This window comes from Rhinolophus sinicus, linkage group LG10 (genome assembly GCF_036562045.2).
Source record: "Rhinolophus sinicus isolate RSC01 linkage group LG10, ASM3656204v1, whole genome shotgun sequence".
NCBI lineage: Eukaryota > Metazoa > Chordata > Mammalia > Chiroptera > Rhinolophidae > Rhinolophus > Rhinolophus sinicus.
The window spans coordinates 91982441-91991355 of record NC_133759.1 but is presented as its reverse complement, the minus strand read 5'-3'; the positions used below and the strand labels follow the sequence as shown (position 1 = coordinate 91991355).

At 46.5% G+C, this 8915-nt stretch overlaps 1 pseudogene; it reads right to left on the bottom strand.

The window, feature by feature from the left end:
- Positions 1 to 5966: 5966 nt before the first annotated feature.
- On the bottom strand, positions 5967 to 7875 carry LOC109457467 (lysine--tRNA ligase; annotated as a pseudogene).
- Between the last annotated feature and the right edge of the window lie 1040 nt (positions 7876 to 8915).

Genomic DNA, 8915 nt, shown 5'->3' with positions numbered 1-8915 from the left:
TTACTCTATATGCTTGCCCCTGGTGGAAGCACTGGTCCCGTCTTAGTTACTCTGTCCTTGCCTGAAGCAGACGTCATCTATTTTTGTTTTGCTTTTCAGAGTTGCTTTTTGTAATTTAATTTCATTTTTATCTATAATTATATAGAATATTTACATGATTCCAAATCAAATCTACAAAACAAGATTTAGTCAGAGAAATCTAGCTGGTATTCTTGTACCTGTCATCCTACCCCCTCCATTTTCCTATATGTAACTATTAAAAATAATATTTATAGTTTATTTTCTATTCTTTCTTTTGTTAACATAAGCAGATGCATGCATGTGTTTTGTATGCATCCCTCATTTTAATAAATAGTAGCACATTCTCCATACTTTTTTCCACTTTGCCTTTTTTCATGTAACTATGATTTCTGATGATCGCTCCATAAAGAGATCTCACTCATTCCTTCATTACAGTTGCATACTCCTCAATTTTAAGAGTGACTAAATGGTCCCCATTTGCCTAGCACTTTTCTGGTTTTAGTGCTGAAAGTTCATGTGTCCCAAAACAAGCTGGTCGGTTGTCCTGTCATTGTATGAGTGTGCTATGGTTTATTCAATCAGTTTTCCTTGGATGGACATTTGGGATGTTTCTAAACTTTTACTATACAAATAGTTCTCACTGAATAGCCTTGTGCATATATCTCTTTCTATTTTTGCCAGTGTATTTTTGCATTATATTTTTAGAAATGGCATTGCTGGTTCAAAGGTAAATGTGTATGTAATTTTTCCAGATATTGTGAAATTCTCCTCCATACAGATTGTACAATATGCATTTCTACCAGGAAAGCATGATATCCTGTTTCTCCAGAGATTCATCAACTGAGAACTTGTCAAACTTTCATTTTTTCCAATTGAATAGGTGAGAAATTATACCTCATTATAGTATTCATTTACATTTATCTCATTATAAAGAAATTTAAGCAACTTTCAAAAGGTTAAGAGCCACTTGCACTTCTTTCTGTGGACTACTGGTACAATTCTCCAGACTATTTTTCTATAAGCTTATTGGTCTTTTTCTTCTCTAATTTTAGAAGGTGTTTTATATATTAGCTATATAAACCCTGTCTGTGACATAAATTGCAAATATTATTCCCACTTTATCATTTACCTTTTCAATTTGCTTGTAACAACTTTTGCCACATATTTTTTTGACTGTAATCAATTTATATTTTCCCTGTTGCTCATGGATTTTTGGTCATAGTTAAGAATGATTTCCCCACTCACAGGCTATAGAGCAATTCAACAATGTTTTCTTCTAGTGCTTATATGGTTTCTTTTTTTATATTTACATTTCTGATCCATTTGGGATCTATCCTGATGTGTGATGCAAGGAATGGATCCAATTTTTTTCTATGTGTCTATCCAATTATCTGCATATAATTTAAAAGTCCTTCATTATTCCTCTGATTTGAGCTGTTGTCTTTATCACATATTAAATTTGCATACGAATGGGTCTTTCCCTAACTTTTCTGTTCTATTTTATCTCATTTATAGAGGCTTTATAGCATATTTTAGTATCTAGTAGACATGGCCCCTGCTTTTTGTTCTTCTTTTCCAGGATTTTCCTCACTATTCTTATTTGTGGTTCTTCCACATGAACTTTATAATCAACTTATTTAGCTGCAGAAGAAAATCTGAAGATATTTTTGTTGGGATGTCATCTTTATGACATTGAGTCTTCCTATCCAAAAATATAGTATCAGATGACATTTTTGATTACTTTATTAGACTAGGGAGTTGGTGAAGTGCTTTGTGTGATCATGTGACTGAGGACTACTGGGTCTCACAAGTCTTCCTGAGCCCATCCAATGCCACCTCTTCCAGGAAGTCTGCCGTCTTTTTTTAGGGAAATGGTCTATCCATCCTCTACAGATAAGTTGTGGCTCACAGTAACACTTTCAACTATAGGTTATACCTATACATTTGTGTGCCCTATTTCCCCTTCTGGTCTAAGAGATCTCTGGGAAATTAGTATGCATTATAAATCATAGCAATACTGACACAAGCTAAGCTAAGAGTAGAGACTCTGAGCTGGTTCCTTCACATTAATTATTCTTCACATTAATTGTCTCAGCCTTTCCAGGGATCACCAGCTAGCCAAATCCAGCCCACATTTGACCTGCATGGAAATATTTTATATTTTCAATTAGTTGCCAACATTTAAAATGATAAGATTTCACATAATAGTATAGATTTTCAGATTCTCTAAAAGTAACAGAAGCTCTGGCTGTGCTGGGCCACCTTCCCACATGGTAACAACCAGCTGGAGTACCTGCTGCCCCCTTAAAACCAGGCATGCGTGCCCCAGGTTTTCCCTACCTCTTCATTTCTGTTACCTGCCTGAGCCCTAGAAGCATTTGAGTCAGTATCTCTTCTCCTTAAAACCATGGGAAAAGGCAGGAATACAATCCTTGGCCCTGGCGCATACTGGGGGCCCAGCAAATATTTGTGGAATGCATGAATCCCTGTTTGCCAATTAGGTTCTGAGAGCTTAGCTGACTTAGCAAAGGTCACATGACCAGCAGGTGGCAGAGGAAGGGACCCTAAAGGTCTGCCTTGCTGCCCAGCCCAGTGGTGTTTGACAGCCGTCCAAGTGCTGGCCCACTCGGTCTTTCTCACCTATTAGCTGGTTAATGGCCATAGATTTGGTCTCAAGCCCTTAACTCTCTCTGATGGAATGTTACTAACCGCCCCATTAACACAGAGGCAGGGAGGGCGGCCTTGCACCTTAGGGGGGAAATGGACCCTGGTGGCTTTATAGCTTCATAGAATTGGTTTCGAATCGCTTTTCTTTTTCTCTTCCCACAGAGCTCCCCTAGGCCTTGTCAAATCTGCTGACAGTGAGCACCCCGGGAGAGCTCGGTGGGAAGGCAGAATGAGGTTTGCTTTGCCCTAGGCAAGGGGGGCCTGCACCCACTGCTCAGGGATCCCTCCGCCTCTTAGAAGGAAGAGCAGAGGGCTCCAAGTTCTCCATTCTTTAAGCCGCCCCATGCCCCAGGATATGAGAGTTTCACCAAAAAATTAACATTATAAAGATAAGTCATTTTCTCCCCATTGAACAAGTAGGGGTTGGGCCTCCATCCAGCACCAGCCACTGTGCTGGTGGCGAAGGCCTGTGACAGCACCACAGACATGCCCTACATTCTTGCAGGAGAAGCAGAAAAATAAGCTTGCGAGGAAAATGCACCTGGACAGGAAAGGACAGGTGCTGTGGGAATACCTGGCGAGCACCACCTGACTCATGTGGGATGGTCAGCAAGACTTCCCTGAGCATGCCACCTTCCAGCGGAGACCTCAGGAACAGACAGGGGTTCGCTAGTGGACAGGGAATTGGAAAAGCATTCTCCAGGGAGAGGGAGAGGAGTGTGAGAAAGCACAGGGGCAGATCTCAGGTGCTGAAGGAAGTTCAGAGGCTGGAGCACGGCCAGCAAGGGGCAAGGGGGAGGCAGGAAGCAACACAGGCACCGTGCAAGCAGCCACAGTCACATGTGGAGAACACTTACTATTGGCTGAACTAAACATTTCTCTGCCTAACAGGATGTCGGAGAAACTCATCGCTTACCCTGGGGCGGGTACCTAAGGGCCAGAACAAAGGACTCAAAAGGGCCGCTTTCACCCTATTGTGATGAGGACTGCCAGCAAGTGTCCAGACACCCTCCTCAGGGCCAACGGGAAGGCGGCAGCTTAGTCCTGCCACCCCCAGCCAGCCCCCAATTCCCCCTCTGGTTTGTAACTGAAAAGGAGAATTGTGGTCTTGTGGGGATCAGGTTTCCTTCCTTCCCACTCCCTCCCACCACTCCCTCCGCACCCAGTTAAGGAGTAGCGGTGGGAGGACTCCAAGGGACTCCCTCCTGCAGGGTGGGGGACCCTGACAAATCACTCTGTGCTGGACATTTGCTGAGCGGCAGTGTCTGCCCAGCCTGTCTCACTGCCATGGGAACCGAGTGTGGGGAGTAGGTTGTGGGTGTGCTCAGCATGGGTCCCAGAGTTGGGGGTGGATGTGAACACGGAGCCTGGTGCTGGGAAAGGCAAGGACAGCGGGAGCTGCCTGAGTCAGCTGGGTGACAATGGGATTCAGGGCACGTTACCACAAACGATGGCACTTTGGCACATTGAATATTTTGCGCTGAAGGAATTTGAGAAAACAGCAGAAACATGAAGGACTGACCCCCACCCCCCTCCCTTGAGGCAGGTCATAAAACCCTCAGGTGAGAGCCCTTCTCCTCTCAGGGTGCACTGAGCACCCCCTCTGTCCTCTGTAGCTCTTTGCAGAAGAGCTCGCTACAATTTACAACTCAAGGTAGTAAGCGCGGGCTACCGGTTAGCAGTTAGCTGCTTGGCCTGGCCTCTGTCTGCCTGTACCTGGAGGAAAGCAGCATCCTCACCTTTGAAGGCAAAGGGACATGGAGAAGAACTGAAACAAACAGGCCTTGCCAAGTTTGCCCCAGTTTACTCTATTCACCTCCTACTTCTTGCTCTATCATATTCTTCCACAACTCCCCACTCTTCATCAATCCTAGCACAGAAATATTCAGCTTTGATGGTTTCTTCAGGTCTTCGTTTCCTTATGAAGGCTCTTGTGTCACTTAAAAGTTAGATATATTTGTATACTTTTCTCCTGTTAATCTGTCAGCTTCCTTTCCCGAGCCAGCCAAGGACCCTGAGAGGGTCTGTCCCTACAGTGAGTAAGAAGCTGGAGCGTATTGTAAGCCTGAAGACCCAAAGGGCTGGGTGCTCAGGGGTTCCCTGCAGCTCCACATGAAAGAGCCTGGAGGCTTCTGAGAGGGGCTGCAGATGGCAAGAGAGAAAGTGCTGCCATGAACTCCTGGCTTAGGCTGAAGGGTGAACAGGCGGCCCCTCTCTGGGTGGTCCTTAGAGCTGCCTTTACGCTAAATTAAATGCAACCCCAGGCAAAGCCGACACATCCCCATACACAGGTCACCTCATCAGCAGAGACCATCAGCAGTACCTCATGGAAAGTCACTGACCCTCTGGGAGGCCAGGGACATCTCTCCACCACCACCAGGAGGTCAGATGGGTAACACATCAACTGCCTGCCTTGGACTAGGAGGAGGGGAGGAGGCCATCACCCCGAGGGGCAGGAGTAGATGGCGTGAATGAGCAGGCCATACCCCTGCCCCCCCCTTCTAGTCCTGTTTCTTGATCCATGGGGCCACCCCCCACCAGGAGGAGGGAAGAACTGAGGTTTAAATTGGACCGGACTTTAAATGACCAGCATGTTTCGGCATCTGCTGAAGTGATCATTACCAAATGCATAAGGTGGTGGATTTGACTGCAGGCAGACGAGGAAGGAAAAGAGCCATTTCATGTCAATGGCACAATAAATCAGTTACTTGTCCACTATATCACTGAATTCTCCAAACGATCATGTAAGGCAGATATGGTTATTATTGCAGTTTTAGAGATGAGACAACCAGGAGATTAAGGAACTTAATCAAAATCACACAGCTGAGGAGTAGCTGAGCTGGGATTTGAACTCTCACTGAGGGGCTCTGAAGCTAAATCTCTGAATAGCACCACCTCCCCAGAGGGGAGCCTAGGCTGGCACTACCTACACGCAAGGATCTCCTCTCTCAGCTACTCTCTGAATGAACCCGGTAACGGAGCTCACCAGCCCAGACATCTTACTGCATTTTTAGATGGCTGCTGAAATAATAAGAACTTACTTTTTTTTTTTTTTTAACAGCTAGAGCATTCCATTGTGGTTTTTTGTTTGTTTGTTTTAAAGAAAAATGGTTTATTTGGTAACGAGTAAAAGAGGAATTCTCAATTCCTTTTCTCTCTTCTGGTGACTGAACTGCGATAATCAAATAGATAGCAATGTAGCAGAATCCCCTTGCAGTCCTTGATCTTCTGCAGAAATACAAAGATGCCTGAGCTATGTGACTTGGAATTATTATTTTCTAGACAGAAGTGCCAGCTCTTGTGCTTTTCAGTGTATCCGCAGTTGCTACATTTGCCTTCTTGTCTTTGGGTTTCATGGCAGGAAAGAGAAGTACTTCCTTGATGCTCTTGGAGGCTGTGAGAAACGTGGTGACTCGGTCGATGCCCATGGCCAACCAGCCGTGGGGCAAAGCCCGTATTCCAGGGAGGTGCAGAAATGGCTTCATCGGCACCAGTAGCTCTGGCCTTGGCCTGTTCTTCAAAAAGCTGCTGCTGCCGCAAGGCATCATTCAGCACAGTGTAGGCACCTCATGTTTCCTTCTTCGCGACAAACAGCTCAAAGCGCTCAGTCCGACCCTCTTTAGAGCAGTGCTGTTTGGCCAAAGGGCTCATTGTCTGTGGGTGATCGCGGATGAATGTAGGATCGATACATGTCACTCCAAGGACTCCCCAACAAGCTTATCAAGGAGCCTGGCTCTCGACCGAGGCAGAGGGCATTCAACAGCGTTTGCCACATGGATATCATCAAGAATTGTGCGGGTCTCTTCAACTTTGAAGAGGTTAGTTTCTGGCAGCTTCACCCCCAGGGCTTCCTGAAGCTCTCTACCATGCTGATTCTCCGGAGGGTGGGGTGAAGTCAATGTCATAGGCCTGGCCCTCTGGGCTATCTGGATGGTAGGTGACTTTGTAACTGCCTGTAATGTGCTTCACCATCCCTGAAATCATCTTCTCCGTGATTCCCAGGAGATCGTGACAGTCTGCAGAGGCCATGGTGCACTCACAGGTGGTGAACTCAGCACAGTGAGTCAAATCAATTCCTTCATTCCAGAACTGGCATCCAATTTCATAAACCACCAGCATGTGACAGTAGCGCTCTGGAGCAATTCTCATACATAAGTTTGTGTCCAGCTCATTGTGGTAGGTGGTAAAAGGCCTGGCCGTCGCTCCCCCGGCATGATACTCATTCAACCTCTAGGAATCCCAGCTCATCCCAGAAACTTCTTAGATATGTGATGATCTCAGAGCGGATGATAAATTTCTGTCTCACAATGTCATTCAGGATCAAGTCCAAGTATCTCTGACAATATCATGTTTCCTTGTCTTTGAGGCCAAAGTAAAGATGAGGTAAGAGATGCAAGCAAGGAGACAGCAGTGGGATCTCAGGGAATGATGCTCGGCTCACCCTCCTTGGCTTCCCCAGGATTCTCCTGAACTCCAATTATGTCTCCCCGACTCAGTTTATCATTGATACGAATAATAAAGTCTTCTGATGTATAATTCCTGGAATTAGAATTCCAAGTCATTTCCATGACTTGAAACTTGACCCCCTCTCCTCGAAGGTCATAGCAGATGAGCTTTGCCCCAGAAATTCTTTTGCCATGGATCCTTCCTGCCCCCTTTAATGTGATGTCACTCAGGTGGTCCCCAGGCTGCAGGTGACTGTATTCTTGGATGAAGTGGGTGAGGGAGATGTGTACGTGGAACCTGTGGGGTACGGGTCTTCCCCACTGTCTTTACTTGGCGGACTGCTTGGCTGCGGGTCTTGCAGTCCTGGTTTGGGTCCAGCCTCTCCTGGGCACCCTTGTGGCAGCAGCACGGGCCTGGCTTAGTTGTTTCTCACTGAGCTCCGTCTGCTTGGCCTCCTTCTCTGCTACATTTCTCTCAGCTTTCAGGCATCTCTTTAGCTCACGTCTTTTATTAGAAAGTGGCTTGTCCTTGTGAAGCACTGTGAAAGGAGCGAGTTGACAAGTCGCAGCTCCCTCTGCCCCCTCGGTGCCCTGGAGATTTGGCACAGGGCCCCCTAATAAGCCTTACAGCAGCTTGCATCAACATGGCAGAACGCCTTGGAACGAATGATTACCACCGCTTTTTGCTCACTTTGGACTTGCCTCTATCTACATTCACCTCAGCCCCCTGTACTGCCGCCATCTCTCCAAAGGGTGGGAGGCAAAAAGCCCTTTTAAAAAAATTTTTTTTTTTCAATTACAGTTGACATTCAATATTACTTTATATTAGTTTCAGGTGTACAGAATCGTGGTCAGACATTTATATAATGTACGAAGTGATCCACTAACTAGTCTAGTACCCACCTGGCACTCTATATAGTCATTACAATATTATTGACTATACTCCCTATGCTGTATTTTACATCCCAGTGACTATTTTGTGACTACCAACTTGTACTTTGTTATCCCTTCACCTGTTTCACCCAACCCCCCAACTCCCCTCCCATCTGGCAACCATCTAACTTACATGTTTAACCGGCTTTGTGGTAAACACACACAACAGTCATTCAATAAGTACTTATGAGGCACCTACCACTGAGCTGAGCACCTCCCAACTGCTCTGAGAGGAGGGCTCAGCAGGCAAGCCTTTCATCTGTCTTCTGCATATGAGGGAAGGCAGACACAGAAAGACTGCGTTTGTCTAATGTCACACCGAGCTGGGGCACCACCAGCACCACCGGACATTTCGAGAGTGCTCAGTATGTGCCAGGGCTGTGCAAAGCGCTCCACACAGTCCTGTGGGAACTCCTGCCGTCCAGTCCTCTGTCCACTACTCCAGCCGGCCTTCCCACACTCCCCACTTCCTGCGTGGAGCCCATGGTTGTCTGGCCAAAGGCTGGGGAAGACCCTATAGTGGGGAGCCTGGGGGTCTTAGAGAACACCGAGAAACTTCCTTCCTTCCCCAGGGCCAGCTCATCACTCCTGCTGACATGAGTGGTCACAGTTCAAAGGATGGGACCTTGATGAACGTCTCATCCTCTTGAAATAAGTGGATAATGGTACACGCTGTACGCACTGCTTCCTTGCTTCCTGTGAGCCCTTGTGACTGCACTGGCCCCTGGGAGGTCAGACTTCAAGCTTTCAGTCACTGTCACACTCCTCAGCTTGGCTGTTCCCTCCCCTTCCCCTCCCTTCCTTGTGTTTTTCAACTTCTAGAGGCCACCTGGGTTGATCTCTGCTCCT